The sequence below is a fragment of the Moschus berezovskii genome, chromosome 2 (assembly GCF_049115385.1).
Source record: "Moschus berezovskii isolate FMDL1 chromosome 2, NW_MosBer_1.0, whole genome shotgun sequence".
Classification (NCBI taxonomy): Eukaryota; Metazoa; Chordata; class Mammalia; order Artiodactyla; family Moschidae; genus Moschus; species Moschus berezovskii.
The window spans coordinates 135,719,259-135,738,656 of NC_142461.1; the positions used below are offsets into that span (position 1 = coordinate 135,719,259).

General features: G+C 48.0%; 1 pseudogene; it reads left to right on the forward strand.

Annotated features, from left to right (window-relative positions):
• Positions 1-434: 434 nt before the first annotated feature.
• Positions 435-1,333, forward strand: LOC129538057 (transformer-2 protein homolog beta pseudogene; annotated as a pseudogene).
• The last annotated feature ends 18,065 nt before the right edge of the window (positions 1,334-19,398 follow it).

The window sequence follows — 19,398 nt, forward strand, 5'->3', positions numbered from 1 at the left end:
AGTGGAGAGACAGTACCAGATCAAGATGGGAGCTGCAGTGTTTTAACAGCATGATCTTGGAAGTGATGTCCCATCACTTCTGCCAAATTCCATTTGCCATTTATTAAGTCTGCAGCACATTCATGGTCCAGCTCTCATGTTCGTGGTGAAGGCCGGGGTGGAGTTAGTTTCCACATCTGGAAAGAAGGCATATCAGAGGCTGTGAGCCTCTCTTCATCGGTGAATACCCGTAAGCCACCACAGCAGCCGAAGCAGAGGCCGTGCAGGGCGTTTCAGCTCTCAGCACCCTGGGAACCTGTGCATGGGAACCAGCTTGTGCGAATCAGAGCACGGTTTGTGATTCAAGGCTGTGGCGGAGCCTCTGCAAAGAAGGTGCCAGAGGTTGGCGGCTTCCACTGAAGTACACCAAGGGGCGACAGCAGTAGAAGTCATAAATGACAGTGGCGAGCAGGTCTAGGTCCAGAAGAAGTTCTCAAAGGTGTTGTATGAGGTCACGACCTTGCTCCCGCTCCCACAGACCCTAGCGGGTTTTACAGCAGAGGCTCGGGAAGATGGCATAGCCACAGTCATCCTGCCAGGTCTACTCACAGGGGTCATGTTGGGAATCCAGCTAATCCTGATCCCATCTGCTGTCTTTGTGTGTTGGATTGTGCTTATATACTACAGAAAGAGAACTAAAGAAGTGTTCTCTAAATATGGCCTAATTTCTGACGTGTTTGTTGTATGTGACCCGCAGTCTAGACGTTCGGTAGGGATTTGCCTGTGTATACTTTGAAAATGTAGATGATGCCAACGAAGCAACAAAGCGTGAAAATGGAATGGAGCTCGGTGGACATAGGATCTCAGTTGATTTCTCTATAAGAAAAAGGCCACAGGCATGCGGGGATGACCCAGAGGGAGGATAAAGGGAGGAGGGAGGTGGGAGGGGGGGTTCAGGAGGGGGAACTTATGTAAACCCGGGGCAAATTCATATCAATGTATGGCAAAACCAACCAATATAATATTGTAAAATAATTTGCCTCCAATAAAAAATAAATTAATTACCTAAAAAAAAAAAAAAAGGCCACATACTCCAACACCAGCAATTTACATGGGGCGACCTCCCTATGGCAGCTCTGGCAGCTGGGATTACTATGGCAGAGGATAGGATGGAGGCTCTGATGATCGGGACTATTACAGCAGAACATCCAGAGGAGGAGGTGGAGGAGGAGGATGGAGAGCCGCTCAGGACAGGGATCGGATATGCAGAAGACGGCCACCTCCTCCCTACTGCAGTTGTGGAGGATACAGACCACGTTCCAGATCTCCATCACACTCACTTTGCTGCTATTAAAGCATGAGGATGAAGACTTTCTAATACTTGCCCTAGAGTTGGGATAGTCTGTGGACAATATTTTTTATCATCTTTCGTTTAAAAAGTGAATAGTGCTTAGAGAAGTTAGGTGACTTTTACATCTTTTATGATGACTACTTTTTTTCTTTTAAATTAATTCTTTATTTTAATTGGAGGTTAATTACAATATTGTGGAGGTTTATGCCATACAGCAACATGAATTTGATGACTACTTTTGGTGGAGTTGAAATGCTGTTTTCATTTTGCATTTGTGTAGTTCGCTGCTTTGTTCAAAGTTAGATGTTTTCAGAAAAGTAAGTTTTGTATGTATTTTTTTTACAGTATAAATTTTGACTGCTGAGAAGTTTTTATTGCATAAAACTTCATTTAGATGGATTTCTACTGAATCCAGGATATTCTGAAGATTGAAGCTGGTGTGTAAAATGCTACCAAATGGCAAAAACCAACAATAAACGTTGGCTTTTACTTTTCTTTCTAACATACCAGTGCTTAGCAGAACTGTTTAGATAGTCAGTAGTAAATGCAAGACAAAAATGCCCATTTTCCTGCAGTCCATGAAACATACTATACTTAATATACGTGAAAATGAAAGTCGCTCAGTTGTATCCGACTCTTTGAGACCCCATAGGACTATATAGTCCATGGAATTCTCCAGGCCAGAATACTGGAGTGGGTAGTCGTTCCCTTCTCCAGGGGATCTTCCCAACACAGGGATTGAACCCAGGTCTCCTGCATTTCAGATGGATTCTTTACCAGCTAAGCCACCAAGGAAGCCTGTACCTGCAATTAAATGATAAAAATTATGTGCTGTAACTCTATACTGCTAGTATTAGAACTAAAGAACTTTCAATACAGCAAATGCTTAATACTTATATAAATGTGAATTTGTCAGCCTTTATGTCATCTGTACTATATATAGCAGGGAATAAGATGAGTTACACAATGTATGCCTTAAAAAGGCTATTTCTTAAAGCTGTTACAAGGGGATAATGGTCTTTTAATTATCAACAAGTGACAATACATTCCATCACAAATATACTCTTGTTCTTCTAGCTTTTTTTTTTTTTAAACTTATTTATCTGGCTGTGCTGGGCCTTAGTTGTGGCATGCAGGATCTAGTTCCCTGACCAGGAATCGAACTTAGGCCCCCTGCAATGGAAGGGTGTAGTCTTAACCACTTGACCACCAGGGAAATCCTGTTCCCTGGGAAGCTTTTAAGACTATATGGAAAAGCTGGGTGCTTCAGAGTTTGAGAAAAAGAAGGGAACACTACATCTGTGTTGTGGATGATCTGAAGACTTTGCCTGTTCATTTAAAAAATGTTATTTTCAGGTCCTTTACTTACCAAAGGAGACCCAATTTCACTCAAATATTTAATAAACATTTTTAAACTATGTTTAAATAAACGCAAATGAAGAAAAGAGAAAAAAGCAACAAAACCACCACAGTCACCGAGTTTTCCTCCTGTATTTTCTTTTCTTTTGTAAAGATTTATTTACTGGCTGTGGTGGGTCTTCGTTGCTGTGCCGGCTTTCTCTATTTGTGTGGAGCGGGGGCTACTCTTTGCTGAGGTGTGTGGGCTTCTCATTGCAGTGGCTTCTCCTGTCATGAAGCAAGGGCTCTATGTGCACGGGTTCAGTAGTTGTGGCTCACAGGCTTTGTCGCTCCACAGTGTGTGGGATCTTCCTGGACCAGGGATTGAACCTGTGTCCTCAGCATTGGTAGCACTGGTAGGCGGATTCTTAACCACTGGACCACCAGGGAAGTCCATTCGCGGTACTTTAGAAGCAACTCCTCTCCTCTCCCCATCCCACATGCCTCATCTGATATTGTCCCCCTTTTCCTACTAGATGTTATCATATTTCTAAAATTTGTATTAATTATCCCCTTGTGTGTGTGTGCTAAGTCACTTCAGTCATGTCCAGCTCTTTGCAACTCTATGAACTGTAGCCCACCAGGCTCCTCTGTCCATGGGATTCTCCAGGCAAGAAGACGAGTGGGTTGCCATGCCCTCCTCCAGGGAATCTTCCTGACCCAGGGATTGAACGCACATGTTTTAAGTCCCCTGCATTGGCAGGTGGGTTCTTTATCATTAGTGCCACCTGGGAAGGCCCCCAAATTCCCTTACTTTTCTTAACAGTTTTCCCTGTTAAGAAACAAAATATTAGGTCAGACCACATGAAATTGAACATAGGCTATCCACTTTCTCTTCAGTAAGGCCATTTGGGTTGTTTACAGTTTTTTTTTTTTTTTTTAACATTGCTACCACAAACATTCTTTTACATAGCTCCAGGTACACAGAGTTCCAAAGAATAGCAAAGACCGATAAGAAAGCCTTCCTCAGTGATTAGTGCAAAGAAATAGAGGAAAACAATAGAATGGGAAAGACTAGAGATCTCTTCAAGAAAATTAGAGACACCAAGAGAACATTTCATGCAAAGATGGGCTCAATAAGGACAGAAATGGTATGGACCTGACAGAAGCCGAAGAGATTAAGAAGAATACACTGAAGAACTGTACAAAAAAGATCTTCATGACCCAGATAATCATGATTGTGTGATCACTGACCTAGAACCAGACATCCTGGAATGTGAAGTCAAGTGGGCCTTAGGAAGCATGACTACGAACGAAGCTAGTGGAGGTGATGGAATTCCAGTTGAGCTATTTCAAATCCTGAAAGATGATGCTGTGAAAGTGCTACACTCAATATGTCAGCAAATTTGGAAAACTCAGCAGTGGCCACAGGACTGGAAAAGGTCAGTCTTCATTCCAATCCCAAAGAAAGGCAATGCCAAAGAATGCTCAAACTACCGCACAATTGCACTCATCTCACACGCTAGTAAAGTCATGCTCAAAATTCTCCAAGCCAGGCTTCAACAATATGTGAACTGTGAACTTTCAGATGTTCAAGCTGGTTTTAGAAAAGGCAGAGGAACCAGAGATCAAGTTGCCAACATCCGCTGGATCATCGAAAAAGCAAGAGAATTCCAGAAAAACATCTATTTCTGCTTCATTGACTATGCCAAAGCCTTTGACTGTGTGGATCACAATAAACTCTGGAAAATTCTGAAAGAGATGGGAATACCAAACCACCTGACCTGCCTCTTGAGAAATCTGTATGCAGGTCAGGAAGCAACAGTTAGAACAGGACATGGAACACAGAACTGGTTCCAAATAGGAAAAAGGAGTATGTCAAGGCTGTATATTGTCACCGTGCTTATTTAACTTATATGCAGAGTACATCATGAGAAACACTGGTCTGGATGAAGCACAAGCTGGAATCAAGATTGCTGGGAGAGATATCAATAACCTCAGATATGCAGATGACACCACCCTTATGGCAGAAAGTGAAGAGAAATTAAAAAGCCTCTTGATGAAGGTGAAAGAGGACAGTGAAAAAGCTGGCTTAAAACTCAACATTCAGAAAATGAAGATCATGGTGTCCAGTCCCATCACTTCATGGGAAATAGATGGGGAAACAGTGACAGACTTTATTTCTTGGGCTCCAAAATCACTGCAGATAGTGACTGCAGCCATGAAATTAAAAGATGCTTGCTCCTTGGAAGAAAAGCAGTGACAAACCTAGACAACATATTTAAAAGCAGAGACATCACTTTGCCAACAAAAGTCCATATAGTCAAAGCTATGATTTTTCCAGTAATCATGTATGGATGTGAGAGCTGGATAATAAAAAAGGCTGAGTACTGAAGAATTGATGCTTTTGAACTGTGGTGTTGGAAAAGACTCTTGAGAATCTCTTGGACTGCAAGGAGATCAAACCAGTCAATTGTAAAGGAAATCAGTCCTGAACATTCATTGGAAGGAAGGATGCTGAAGCTCTAATACTTTGGCCACCAGATGTGAAGAGCCAACTCGTTGGAAAAGACTCTGATGCTGGGAAAGACTGAGGGTAGGAGCAGAAGGAGACAATAGAGGATGAGATGGTTGGATGGCATCACTGACTCAATGGACGTGAGTTTGAGCAAGCTCCAGGAGATGGTAAAGGACAGGAAAGCCTGGTGTGCTGCAGTCCATGGGGTCGCAGAGTCCATCATGACTGAGCAACTGAACAACAAAAACAATATGAGGATTGGATCCTGGGCCACACGGAGGCACCACTGCTCTATGTCCACCTTTACTAGATGCCGTGTCTCAGCGATTGCTTCATTGTACAATTCCACTAGCTGTGCACGAACTTTCTTCCCTAAGTCTTCTCTGTATTGACAGAGATTTTACTTTTTGCTAATCGAGGGAATGTGGCCTTGCATATCATTGTTTTTAAGTTATGTTTCCTTGAACATAGGTTGGACATTTCTCCCACATAGTCTGGCCCTCCTTGTTCCTTTCTTAGGAAGTAGGAAGTTTTAGGTTTTAAGCTGTTGTCTTTTCCCTCTTGCTTCATAGACTAAAAAAAATTACATATATTCTGGGTTTGAATCATTTTTCAAAGTATATGTATCACAAATATCTCTTTCTTTTTTCTGGTTTGTTGCTTTCTTTTCATTTTCTTTACAGTACCTTTTAAGGACCAGAATTTATTAATTTTAATGTAGACAAGTTTTAAATATCAATCTTTTCCTTTTTGTTTATGCTCTGTTTTGTCTTAAGAAATCTTTCTTTGACCCAAGGCTGTAAAATCCTCTTCTCTATGTCCTTTTTAAGTTATACTGGTACGTCTTTCATACTGATACTTGGAGATGTGCACATTCTCCAAGTCTTTCCACCCACGGACCCCCTCCCTCCTCTTACAACCTTCCTCTGAGGGGTCAGACAACTGGTTTTGTTGTGTGTGTGAAATGAGGCCAGGGAGCAGGCCGTGCCACTGCTTCGTGGGCCAGGGTCACCGCACCAGTCTGGGCCATGGGCGGGGCGTGTGAAGGCGCAACCACAGCCTGGCAGATGGCGCCCATGCCTCTACACGGCCCACCCCCTCCAGCGAGCGCTCTGCTTCTCGCTTTGCATCTTGGGCTGTTTCCCCTTTTCCTGTCTTCAAAGTGGGCCTGCCCTCAGGGTTTTCATGAAGATTAAAGGTGAGCGTGAGCTGGAGAAGCCTGCTTCCCGCAGAGCAGCTGGTTCTCTGCCGTCCTCACACCTCCCTATTGCCTCATGCTCAGTTCTGCCCTCTCATTTACCCAGCTCACCAGGCACCTGAAGACATCTGAGTTTGGGATCCCCCTTTTCAGACTGTAGCACTCCTAGATGGAGAGGAATGCCCAGCTTTGTGAGAAAACCGTTGCTTTAAAAAGGTTATTCTGGTGATACCTATGTAATTTATAAAGTTTAGAGAGGTGCAGAGAAACTGCTTCTAGTCTCACTTCAAAAGTAAATACTGTGGATATTGCTTGGGTGTTTTTTGTCTTCATCCTGTGTTAGTGGCTCAGTCCTGCCCGACCCTTCGCGGCCCCGTGGACTGTAGCCTGCCAGGCTCCTGTATGCACGGGATTTTCCACAGTGGGCTGCCATTTGCTTCTTCAAGGGATCTTCCAGGTCCAAGGATTGAACCTGGGTCCTCCACACTGCAGGCAGACCCTTTACCGTCCGAGTCACCGGGAAAGCCCTTCCGCATCCTGTGTAGCCCGTTCTTTTAAACGTCTTTAGGGCGTCTTCTGTGTCCCCAGCTGTGCTCGCAGCCCGGGCTCCGGCCCTGGCTGGCTCCCGAGGCAGCAGGGGCCGCGGACAAGCCGGGCCGGTCCTGGTTTGCGGGGACCGCACGGTGGACCACGCCTGGCTCACCGTCAGCGAGACTCCGGGCTTGGTCTGTTGTCACGTGGCCCAGGGAGGGGCTGCCCGCGGCCCCCAGAGGCCCTGCGGCCCGCTCTCGGCGGTGGCCGCGGACAGCCGCGCTCCTGCCACTCAGGCCCCTTCCGAACGCAGGGCGCGGCCGCTCCCGCCCCGGCGCCGGTGCCCTCTGCTGGCGACGACTCCTGAGCCAGACTCAGCCCGGGACCCGCCTCTGCTTCCGACCCTACCTCGTTTCTGTGGGAACCGGCGGAGGGACGAGCGGCGTGGACCCCGGGACCGCAGGAGGAGGCGCTGCAGGGCCGCGCATGCTCAGTTCTGGGGATACGCAGCGCCCTCTGCTGGACGCGGGCAAAGCTGCTGGCTCGAGGTCGTGGCCACAGCAGGTGACACTGCGGCGGCCCTTTCATCCTGAAGATGCATTTCAGTACCACGTGGAAGTCATCGTGAGGCAGGCGGCGAACAATCTGCGAGGACTGAGAGCGTATTCAGCGTCCAACAATTCCACATACCCCGTTAGTAACTAATGGAAGTTATGTAAAAATGAAAGAAAAATAGTCCCCTTTACAATTTATGTATATAGCTTTCGGACAGCTAAGTTATTAGTATATACATACTTGCCAAGTGTTTTGACTTGCTTAATAAATGGACCGCTTAGGTATTTCTGAGAGCCAAGATCTCTCTGATCTGAGAGAGTATAGAGACACCTGGTTTAGATGGTTCTGCCTCTGACAATTGACACTGGCCCTCAGAAGGGGTGGCCACAGGTGTGGTTTGGCAGCTCCCTCTGGACAAGCAAGACATCAGAGGGGCCTGGACACAGTGAGAGGGGAAGGGCATGGGGAGAATCCCGAGCTGCCCTTGTCCCCTAGACCACTGATGGGCAACCTTTCTTCTCTGAGAGTAAAGCTGTACAGAGGAATTGGGGTATGGTTTTTATCTACACCCGGTGGTGCTGATCTGCTGATGTAGTTTAGGGGGCCTGAGGAGAGTTGAGGGGCTTCCCAGGTGGTGCAGTGGTAAAGAATCTGCCTGCCAATGCAGGTGATGCCACAGACTTGGATTCAATCTCTGGGTCGAGAAGATCCCCTTGAGCAGGAAATGGCAACCCGCTCCAGTATTCTTGCCTGGAAAATTCCATGAGCAGCTGAGCCTGGTGGGCTACAGCCCATGGGGTCACAGGGAGTCGGAATGAGGAATTGAGCATGCTTGCGTGCGTGAGGAAAGTTGAAGAAACAATGGGGTGTGGTTTTGTGAAGGCTCTGTGCAGACCTGTGGCGCAGGTGGGGAGCTGGAGCAGGCTGGGCCTGTGTCGTGACAGCCCCGCCCACTGGGTGCCAGTGTCCACAGCTGGAAGAAGCACAGGTCTCACTAGATATCAGGCCTCCTGAAAAACGGCCGGCCTGCGTCTGTTAAAATTTAAAACACGTCGAGCCCAGCAGCCACTCTGGGCCATCTTGATGGTGTGCAGCAGGTGAAAGCTGTGCACACAGAGGAGATATGCTTTCCTCATGTGGAAAATGAAGCAGCCATGGAAAAGACCCAGTGAACACTCTAACAGAAGATTTCACAGGGATTTCTATAAGATATAATCGACTGAGAAAAATCAAGATGCAGAAAAGTGTGAAACCAGATCCCTCTTTGTGAAAGAAATTTACCAAAATCCTCTACCATTGGAAAAGACCTTGATGCTGGGAAAGGTTGAAGGCACGAGGAGAAGGGGACAACAGAGGATGACATGGCTGGATGGCATCACCGACTTGATGCACATCAATCTGAGTAAGCTCTGGGAGTTGGTGATGGACAGGGAGGCCCAGCATCCAAAGAGTAGGACATGACTGAGCGACTGAACTGAACTGTACAGATATACAAGATGTCTATATGTGTGAAAATGTGTAAGTATGCTTGATTATTATTATTACACACAAATAAGGGGGGAATATGGAGAATAGATGGAATAAAATTATAATATAGGACAGGTGGGAGATGAGATGGGACAAGAGGGCTATATGTGGGGTCAAGCAAAGAAGAAAAATGATTAAATTAAAAGAAACCCAGTCTTATGCATTTCTTTAAAGTGTTTTAAACACACACACACATATATTTACACACACACACATACATACAGACTTTTTATGTAATTTAAGGTGTGCTTACCATATGATCATGGCAGAATGGCAGATGGGACTAGCAACAGGCCTGATGTAAGTGGTATAAAACAACTGTATTTCATGCTCACAGACTCTTTGCATCAGGTATTTGGGAAAGGATCAGCTGGGCAGTTTCCACCTGATGTCAGCGGACAGCTGGGGCCACAGTCATCTGCAGGCTACCTGGGCTGGAGGATCCCCACTGCACATGGTCCCTGCACATGGCTGGCAGTGTGGCTGGGGCTCTGTGGGCTGGGGCTCTGGGTCTTTCCGAGTGTGCCTCTTCATGGGGCTAATTGAGTGTCTTCATGACAACATTGAGGGTGATCCCAGATGAACCCTTATAGCAGGAAATCAGCCATAGATTCATTCACACACATGAATGAATGTGTGTGACTGTGTTTTGATAAATTGTATTTAAACATTAATAATACAGTTTACTGGAGGATCTTGAGCAGAGAAATAACGGCATGGCTCAGTGTGCTGCTGTGTGGAGGGCACATGGGGGATCCAGAAGAAAGCCAGAAGCCCAGGGAGGTGGCTCTTGCCATGACCAAGGGAACTAGGTTGGTGGCAGTGGGGGAGAGAAGGGTGTGCTTTGTTGATTAATTAATCCACTTACTTAGAAAGAAAGACAAACCAAGATGGCTCATTAGTGCTTGGCCTGTGCGGCCATCCTGAGCTTGGGGCTGCTGGCCAGGAAGCTTGGGGACCAAGGTGGAGTCAGTCGCTCTGGAGCGTGACAAGGCAGCTGTGGCTGAGGTCACAGTGCATGCCTCACTCATGAGTGGAAGCCAGCTCTGCCCAAAAGGGAGACCAGGTGTGTGCGGGAGTGGTGGGTGCCAAGGCTGAGACACCTGAGTGCCAAGCACTATTCTCCCAGGAGGCTGTCTGTGCTGCCAGTTGAATGTATGGAAATACACAAGGCCCAGGAATCAGGGTGGCCCCTCCCGCAGGAACTGACCGTCTTGGCCTGCTGAAGTGCAGTGGCAGGGCTGTTCAGCTTGACTGGGCCACAACTGGCTGATTCCTGATCCTTGGGTACTGTTCTGTGAAAAGGAATATGTAAACACATAATAAAAATGAAGTTGTGGGTTTTTCGATTCAAGGAGTGACTCATGTTATGCAATTGTTGGTCAGTGTTATGTTGAAATAAAACTGCAGATCCAACACTTTTCCCCAACTTCTTCCAAAATGTATAACATGTATAAAAGTTGAGAAAATAGTTGTTAATAGATTAACACCCACACACCTATGCTCCAGTCAGGGTATATCTGAACATGCTGTCTTTTCCACTATAAAGCTTTCTCACCCTGTCAGCCTTTGAGTCTTTTACCGAAATGTACCCGATGGTGAGTTCACTCACCTGCTACAGCATTTATTCCTCTGAATAAATGACTTTTGCCAGTGCTTTATTGGAAGGTCTTTGTTTATTTCCACAATGGGAATATAATTTCTTTCTGGGTGAAGTTTATTAGGTAAATCTAACTTTGAAAACAAGAGAAGAAATGGTGGTCACCAAATTGGACCCAGCGGCCTGGAAGATGAGCAGATATTGTGGGGGGAGGGACTTGATTTGGGGTTGGAGGTGCCGAGGGACCCCCCACGGTGCCAGGCCTTCAGGCAGGAGGGGCAGCCCCGCTGCAGGGAGTTTGGAGCTGTGTGATCGAGGCTGTGCTCTGGGTACACCTCACTCACTGCCATGCTGGCCACCCCAACAGTTCAGAGCTCAGGCTGCACAGGCACTGCCTCAGTCTGCAAGGGCTGGTATAAAAATGCTACAGACTGTGACGTGAGCAGTAGAAACTTCTTTCTCACAGTTCTAGGGGTTAAAAGTCCAAGATCAAGGTGTCTGCAGGTTTGGTTTCTCCTGAGGCCTCTCTCCTGCAGACAGCCGTCTTCTCACTGTTTCCTGCGCGGGCCTTCTCTCTGTGGGTGCACATCCCTGGTGTGTCTCCTCGTCTTATAAGGACACCAGTTCTATTGGGTTAGGGCCCCACGCGTGTGACCTCGTTTCACCGTAGTTACCTCCTTAAAGGCCCTTTCCCAGATACAGTCAGTGTGGCCGTTAACGGTTTCAACATATAAGCTCCAAGGGGTGAGGGGGCCTCAGCCTTGATCTGGGCTCAGTGTGAGGCTCCGAGGGACAAGGCTGTGCATGTGGCCTTGAGGTGGGACGGACCCTCCATGCTGTTCCACAGTGATGCCCGAACATGGCTAGATGTGATGGACAAGTCCCTTTGAAGTCCATGGTCTTATTTGGTCCTCACAACAATTTGGGGATGAAGGAGGTGTTATTTGGCAGGAGCGTTTTGCAGAAAGTTTTCACTTTCATCTCATGTTCAAAGGATTTGTTAACAAAATAAGCCACTTGTTATGTACAAAAAAATAATACCAATATTTTCTAGAGAATTATCTAGCTTACTTCCAATATACTAACATTAAAAGAAAAGATAAATAGAAACAGCGGAGAATACATCACCAAATTTTTGACCAACATCCAGACTTCAATAGTACAACTGGAGAAATGTCCTAGGCATCACGTCCACTCTCAGCACATCTCTTTTGAAGACACTTCAAAAACTGCAGTTCAGGGTTCCTCTTATAATCCTAGGACCAGGACTCACACTGACATCATCACCAGTCTGTGAGCAAGTTGCAGCTCTGGTTTCACGTTAATGCTGTTTGTTTCGTCATGTACAACTTGTAATGTTGTTAAGCCCTGGGCTTGGTTGGCCTGGCCTCCTCCCAGGGCTCAACAGTCTCAAGAATCTTCCCCTATCTTATCTTTGCCAGTAGTCATGTATTGTAAGAGTTGGACCATAAAGAAGGTTGAATGACAAACAATTGATGCTTTTCAACTGTGGTGTTGGAGAAGACTCTTGAGAGTATCTTAGACTGCAAGGAGATCAAACCAGTCGATCCTAAAGGAAATCAGCCCTGAATATTCGTTGGAATGACTGATGCTGAAGCTGAAGCTCCAGTACTTTGGCCACCTGATGTGAAAAGCCAGTTCTTTGGAAAAGACTCTGATGCTGGGAAAGATTGAGGGCAAGAGGAGAAGGGGGTGACAGAGGATGAGATAGTTGGATGATATCATTGACTCAGTGAAAGACAGGGAGGCCTGGCACGTTGCAGTGCCTGGGGTTGCAAAGAGTTGGACACAACTGAGCAACTGAGCAGCAAAATCATATCGATGGTGCTGCAAGGCTTGCACTCCTGGCAGACAGTCAGGACACTCACAGTCTGTCTCATATAGAAGAAGTCTGGGCCAGTATGGTGCTTTTATGATGTCTCAGGCTCCATCTCTCTGTGGCTCACATTCTCAAAATCACTTCATCGTCTGAGATGGTGGCTGGGGCTCCAGCCATCACATTTGTGTTCCAGATACAACCTTTCTAGAGGAAAGAAAGATGAAGGGCTCTGTCCTTTTAAAGGAGGCTTCCTGGAAGTCATATATAACATTTATGCTTACATTTATTTGGCCAAAAGACCAAAAAACACTAACCACAAAACCAACAAAAATTTAATGATTTAGACTTCATTAAAATTGAGATGCTGTCATCAGCAAAAGAGTAAACAGTCAAGCCAAAGGCTTAGAGAAGATATCCAGAATCTGACAAAGGATTCCTATCAAGAAGAAAAATACTTCTGACAGATTAAGAAGAAAAAGACAACACAAATTTTAAAAATAAGCAAAAGAGACATTTTACAAAACAAGATTCCCAGCCCACAAGCATATGAAAAGGTACTCCACATCATTACCTATCTGGGTAATAAAAATTATTAAGCCACATGAGATATCACTATTAGCTGCTGCTGCTGCTGCTGCTAAGTCGCTTCAGTCGTGTCCGACTCTGTGTGACCCCATAGACGGAAGCCCACCAGGCTCCCCCATCCCTGGGATTCTCCAGGCAAGAACACTGGAGTGGGTTGCCATTTCCTTCTCCAATGTGTGAAAGTGAAAAGTGAAGTCGCTCGGTCGTGTCCGACCCTTAGCGACCCCACAGACTGCAGCCCACCAGGCTCCTCCATCCATGGGATTTTCTAGGCAAGAGTACTGGAGTGGCGTGCCATTGCCTTCTCCGATTCAGCTGCTAAAATGATGAAAATGGAAACGATTGACATCAACAAAGGCAAGATGTGGAATGTGTGATGGAAATTAGTTCTAACACTTTGAAAAACTGAAAGCTTTTTTTTAAAAAAGAAACTGGAAGTTTGTTATAAAATTAAAATGCACTTTTATATGGCTCAGAAATACCACTCTTTGGTATTTACCCAAGAGAAATAGAAACATTTTTCATGTAATTTAACAGCAAGTGCATTTATAAATAATTAAAGCTTAGAAACAACTCAATAAAAAAAAAAAAAAGAAACAACTCAATGTCCTAAAACAGGAAAATGGATAAAGAAATGATGTGCTTTCCTTTGTCACTGATCTACAAAAGCACAGAGGGGACTTGCCGTGGCTGGGTTCGCCCCAGGCCCAGCTAGGAGCAGATGGCCCCTGTGGGCCTGATCCGGTGTCATGAGACAGTACCTTGGCCGCAGAGTCAGGGAGGGCATGGTGGGCAGCAGCCAGTGACCCCTCCTCCGGGGAGACTGGGGGACCCTACCAGTGTCTGTGAGGAGTTGCGTATTAACACACATGTTGTACAATGTGCGTGACACACAGCACAAGTAACACACAATTCACAGTGCGGAACACGCACAGCCGCACATGTGCATGCATGACACACGACATGCCCCTGCTGTGTGTGAAACAGATGACCCATCAGGACATCCTGTAGCGCACAGGGAGCTCTACTTAATAACATGGAACGACCTGTACAGGAAAAGAGCCTGAAAGAGAGTGGATACATGTATATGTGTAACTGATTCACTGTGCTGCACACCTGATGCTAACAGAACGTTATAAATCAGCTATGCTCCAACAAAACTAGAAAAGTCACGCAATACCCAACACATACTGTAATCACGCATAACCCGCAATTCAGTGTGTGCATATGTATAGCACACAGCACAAAACATGTACCAGAGTATGATGGGTAACATGCAATACATAGGATGTAACGCAGTGAGCAGTGACACAGCAGGAAACATACACAGCAATCATGTGTGGGGCTTCCCTGGTGGCTCAGATGGTAAAGAATCTGCCTGCAATGCAGGAGTCTTGGGTTCAGTCCCTGGGTTGGGAAGATCCTCTGGAGAAGGGAATGGCAACCTAATCCGGCATTCTTGCCTGGAGAATGCCATGGACAGAGGAGCCTGGGGGCTACAGTCCATGGGGTCAAAAAAAGTCAGACATGGCTGAGCGACTTTTCATAACACGTAACATACATAGCACATATGGCATAGAATACACACAGAACGTGACGCATGTTACAGTACTTGCATGGTACATGTGGTGTAACATGCCTAGTGTGTAACACATGACAGGCAACAAACACAGCGTGCACACATGCTTAGCATGTGACAGAGGGCGTCTCGTCTGTGTAGCATACGCCACGCACAGCACGTGACATACATGGCGTGAATCACTCGGCCTATAGCAGAAACCGCGTGTGTACACACATGGCGTGCAAGGCACTAGCACAGCCCCCATGTGGCTTGCCCTCCACGAGGTACCTCTCCTGGGGGTCTGGCCTAAGGCAGTCACTTTTCTGTTGGGTGTAACTAGGCTTGTTTTGCCCTAGCGCTCACCCTCTACCCTTTACTTTGCCTTGGCCCGAATAAGCTGGGATAAAGGAGGGGGCATCTGTAACGTGGCTGCAAGCAAGGGAGGCACGTCTGTCCCAGTCCCTGAAGCCACGGGAGGTGGTCACTCTCAGAAGGGCCGGACCTCTGGCTGCCTTGCGGACTGCACCCCCAGGCTGGCCCCCGCCCCCCAGTCCCCTCGTGTTTCCACCCAGGGAGAAGCAATGTGGAGGGAGGCCTTAGGGGGATGGCCCTGGAAGCAGGGTCCCCGGGCTTGTTTTCCCCATAGGCAGGCCTGAAGCAAGGATCCCAGTGATCCAGCATGGTCAGGAGGTGCTTCCAGGCAGCTCCAGTGTGTGGCTGAGGATGTGGCCTGGACAGAGAGCAGGGCATGGGGCCCGCTGGGGCCCTCGGGGACTGATCCTCTCCGTCCCAGAGCCATTGGCTTTCCAGCTGCAAACAGCATGTCACAGGGAGCTCTGGGCGGCCACTGCCTACCTGCATCTCAGCGCCTGTCTGGGCCCTCATCTTAGAGCAGAAGGACAGGCACAGTGAGAGCTTCAGTCGTGTCTGCCTCTTTGTGACCCTGTGGACTGTAGCCCACCAGGCTCTGATGTCCATGGGATTCTCCAGGCAGGAATACTGGAGTGGGTTGCCATGCCCTTCTCCAGGAGATCTTCCCAACCCAGGGACTGAACCCGGGTCTTTGTCTCCTGCTTTGGCAGGCAGGTTCTTTACCACTTGTGCCACCTGGGAAGTCCAGTGAGAGCAGCGTTCTGCCCCAAAACTGGCAGGCAGAGGGTCTGGGGGTACAATGTCCACACTGGTTCCTAGGCTGGTGGGTTCAGAACCAGAGTCATGGGCAAGGGTAGGCGTGGAAGGGGAGGTTGTGAGGAATGGCCGGGGGTGGGGGGATATGGGCACACTCAAGGGAGCCCCTTTCTTACCAACCTACGAGCAGGTGAGTTGAGCTGGAGCTGAGGGGTGAGCCTGTCATGCCCACGTCCTGGCTCAGTGCCCTCTCCTGTCACTTGGCCCTGCCCAGCCCTGAAGGGGGAGCCTTCCGTAGTCAGGACGGGCAGCCAAACCAGCAGGAAGAAGAGGTAACTGGAGAGGTTCCAGTTCGCCTGGGCCTGCTGAGGGCGGAGCTGACTCGAGAGGGAGTCAGGTCTTTCTTGGGCTTGGGAAAGTGAAAAACACTCAGCTCAGGAGGGCCTGCGCCAAGCTTGCTGCCGGCGCCGACCTAAGTCCGGGCAGCAAGTGTGCCGGGTGGTCACTGCTCTGCCCTCATACCCACTTTCGCAGGGCCCGAGGCCCTTCTTGTGGAGCCCCTCTGAACACTGGCCAGAGGAAACACCGATGCCTGTTCTGGATTAAGAATAACACTCCCAAAGGCAGCTCGGTTATAATAGTCTTCTAGACAGGAAACTTCTGCTCTGGGAATGTGGAGTAGACATGCTTTTCCCTATTCTTCCTGCTAAGTTAGACCATATCTATGTATCTCTATAGAAGATCTATCTATAATATATATTATACATAGCATATCATCTATGTATCCTTCTATTATATCTAGCTATCATGCATGCATGCTAAGTTGCTTTTTGTGACCCCGTGGACTGTAGCCTGCCAGGCTCCTCTGTCCATGGAATTCTCCAGGCAAGAATACTGGAGTTAGTGGCCATGTCCTCCTCCAGGGGATCTTCCCAACCCAGGGATTGAACCCGCATCTCCTGTGGCTCCTGCTTTGCAGGCAGATTCTTTACCACTGAGCCACTGGGGAAGTCCATCTATCTCTCATATCTATCTATCGAGGCTTTAATGGCAAAGAGAAGAAGACACAACAGCTAAGGACTTTGAAACCCAAGGAGTGACATGGTACTAAGTTCCTGAATTTCCTTTTTGCCTCACATATCCCAGAGTCGGAGCAGAAACAGCCAGGAACCCAGAAATGCCAGTGGGCATAGGCAGCAAAGTCCTAAGGAAACCTGCTGTCATAATTAAAGGGCCAGGAAAGGGGCAGCCTAGCAGAACGGAAAACCCTCAGGTGATAACCACCCTATTCCAGCCAATCCTCATGGAAGAACCTGTGGCCCTGTCCCACCACCACTGGCCAAGGCCAAGTGGGGATCCTAGTTTACCCAAGGCCCCTGCCAGGAGGTGGGAGAAAAGGAAGGCCAAGCAGGGAGCCAGGACTACTTTTATCCCCACAGGCTGGTGATAAGCCCCCTCACGAGGGTCAGTAGTGAGGAGCCCCCTGACTCCAAGTGTCAAGAGAGGCCAGTGGGGGAACTCTTGGAGCTTCCGTGAAAGACACAGGTGGATGTGTGGGCAGGTGAATGTGTGGACAGGTGGATGTGTGGACAGGTGGGTGTGTGGACAGGTGGGTGTGTGGACAGGTTGGTGTGTGGGCAGGTGGGTGTGTGGGCAGGTGGGCCCACACCAGTGACCATCCCGACTGCTCAGTGACTCATCCAGCAAAATGATGTGAAGCAGTTCCCAGACCCCACATCCCTCAGCCCACATCTCAGCTGGGAGTCCTAGGCCTTGCCTGTCTCCCTGGCTCTTTCCTGCATCAGGAGTCCGAAGCCTGAGTTACCTGAGTTTGGTGCCTGCCTGAGTGCAGGCTTTTCACGATGATGATTTCATTTTGAGAGACAAATCATACAGAGAATAACTTGACAACCTCCCTGCCCTGTGCCCACCACCCAGAAGTGACAATTGTTATTCTTTGATGTGCCTTGTTTTCTAACACATAAAATGTTATAGACAAACTTGAAATTTCCTTATTCCTCCAGCCAGAGTCCCACCTGCTCCCTGCTCTGTCAACTCTGAGAAAATCACAGTTTTGAATTGTGTTTATCTTTCATTTCACTTTTGTTTTTATTTCAGCCATCTATATTTTGAATAGGTAATTTATTCACACGTTTCAAAATTCAGAAGGTACCAAAGTATATACAGGAAAAGGGCCCACTCCACCTGTGGAGCAGATCCACGTGGGTGAGGCCAGGGCAGCCAGTGGAGTGGCTGTGTTGTCCCTTGGCTGGTGCCTTCAGCTGGGTTCCCTTTGCAGGAATGCCACCCTCAGTGGTCATGGCATGTGGCCCACTGCGTATAGGACTAGGTTCAGTTGAGGGTGAAGGAAGTTGTGGATGGCAGTTGCCCACATTAGGGGCAGGTCCATTTCTCGTAGATGGAGTGGACAGCTCAGAGCTTGTAGGGCAGTTCCATAATCATCAGAGACCAGTCTTGTTGCTCTGTCATCTTCAGCACAGGCTTCTACCTCATGGGCTAAGATGGCTGCTTGACCTCCAGCCATCATATCTTCATTGTAGCCAATCTGTAGGAGGAAGGAAGAAGGGTCCACTGCTTCCTCCAGTATTATTTCTAAAACTGCACATGTCGTCTCCTCTTGCATACTGTCAGTCAGTGTGATGTGGTATAGCCACATGCCATTTTAAGGGGCTGGGAGGTGTAGTCTTGACCATGGCTGGTGTGCTCCCGCTGATCCATGGAGGCTCTATTGCTTAGGAAGGAGGGGAGGAGCACAAATATTAAGGGGTAACTAGCAGGCTCTGATGACCGAGTTTGAAAATCTTTTGGTGTGGAGATCTTTTCCTGTGTGGAGTGCCAGCTGAAAAAGGGCAAAGTCTAGGCCGTGTGACGTGTAGGAAGCACAAGGGCACACTGCACCTTAGAGGACAATGTGTGAGTTGTACCAGCTTCTGCTGCATGGAAGCCCTCTGGCCAGAGCCCCCTTGAGGCACCCCCCTGGAGATGACACTGAGAAAGTGCCAAGCTGACGCTTCAGCACACAATATTGTTTGGAGCCCCTGAGTCCTGAATCCGGGCCTGTGGCTTCTGGGGAAGGGCACGTGTCACAGAACAAAGCAACCCGTGGAGCCCCAGCCACAAGGCTCCAGGCCGGCTCCCTAGAGTCTTGGAGAGGCTGTGCCTTGAATGCTTGGCTTTTTGTTTGCTAAAGAAGTGTTTCCCAGTCTCTAGGCTTCCTTTCACAGAGAAACCTCAGGGTCCCGTGACAGGTCGAAGAGCGGGGTGGGGGGGAAGGTAGGGTGAGTGGGGTTGGTGAGGACAGGCCCTTCAAAGGGAGAAGCTGCTGGGGGCCTGGGGTGCGGGTCCTCTTCAGTTCAGTTCAGTTCAGTTCAGTCGCTCAGTCGTGTCCGACTCTCCGCGACCCCTTGAATCACAGCACGCCAGGCTTCCCTGTCCATCACCAACTCCCGGAGTTCACTCAAACTCATGTCCACAGAGTCGGTGATGCCATCCAGCCATCTCATTCTCTGTCGTCCCCTTCTCCTCCCGCCCCCAATCCTTCCCAGCATCAGAGTCTTTTCCAGTGAGTCAACTCATCCCATGAGGTGGCCAAAGTATTGGAGTTTCAGCTTTAGCATCAGTCCTTCCAATGAACAACCAGGATTGATCTCCTCTGGAATGGACTGG